The sequence below is a fragment of the Echinops telfairi genome, unplaced genomic scaffold (genome assembly GCF_000313985.2).
Source record: "Echinops telfairi isolate 266 unplaced genomic scaffold, ASM31398v2 ScPeMD7_443;HRSCAF=831, whole genome shotgun sequence".
In the NCBI taxonomy this organism is placed as follows: domain Eukaryota; kingdom Metazoa; phylum Chordata; class Mammalia; order Afrosoricida; family Tenrecidae; genus Echinops; species Echinops telfairi.
In genome coordinates this window covers 13,654,561-13,655,398 of record NW_022104341.1, presented here as the reverse complement: position 1 = coordinate 13,655,398, position 838 = coordinate 13,654,561, and positions in this window count along the sequence as shown.

Genomic DNA, 838 nt, shown 5'->3' with positions numbered 1-838 from the left:
GCTGGGCTATAGTAAGAATGAGGCATCTAGATTGGAGGAATGTCTACTAACAGTGGGCAATATGTAGATGATACAACCTGCTTTGCTGAAAGTGAGGAGGACTTGAAACACTTGCTGATGAAGATCAAGGACTAAAGCTTTAGTGTGGATTAAAACTAAATGTAAAGAAATCAATATTCCTCACAACTGGACCATAAGTAACATTATGGTAAGTGGAGAAAAGATTTTAGTTGTTGAGGAATTTGTCTTGCTTGGATCCATAATCAATGGCCATGTGAGCAGAGATCAAGAGCTAAAAAGGAGGAGGGAATGGAGTAATATATTCCAAAAATTGAAGGAAAATAATGCAGACCCAAGAATACTATACCCAGTCAAATTATCTATTAAGATATGGAGAAGCAAGAGTCTTCCCAGACAACAAAAATCTCAAAGAATACATTAAAAGAAACCCAGCCCTAAAAAACTCCTTGCCGACCCAGTTTGGGCAGAAGATCAACACTCACCGAATGTAAATAAGAGACTGTCACATAGAATAACTCCACCCAGAGGGTAACAAAGAGAAAACAACCCCCAAGATAGCATTAGCTTGATGGTGGAAGGAAGGCAAGAATAAACCACACACCCCCACAACACACACTGATAAGATAGGGAGGTAGAAAAACACCCACCACAAAAAACACAAGATGACATCACAGACTCAACAGATGTATGTAATAACCCGGAATATCAATGGACTAAACTCAGGCATCAAAAGGCAGAGGCTAGTAGATTTGCTTAGAAAACATAACCCATTGATCTGCTGCCTATAGGAGACATATCTCAAAATTACAGACAAAAA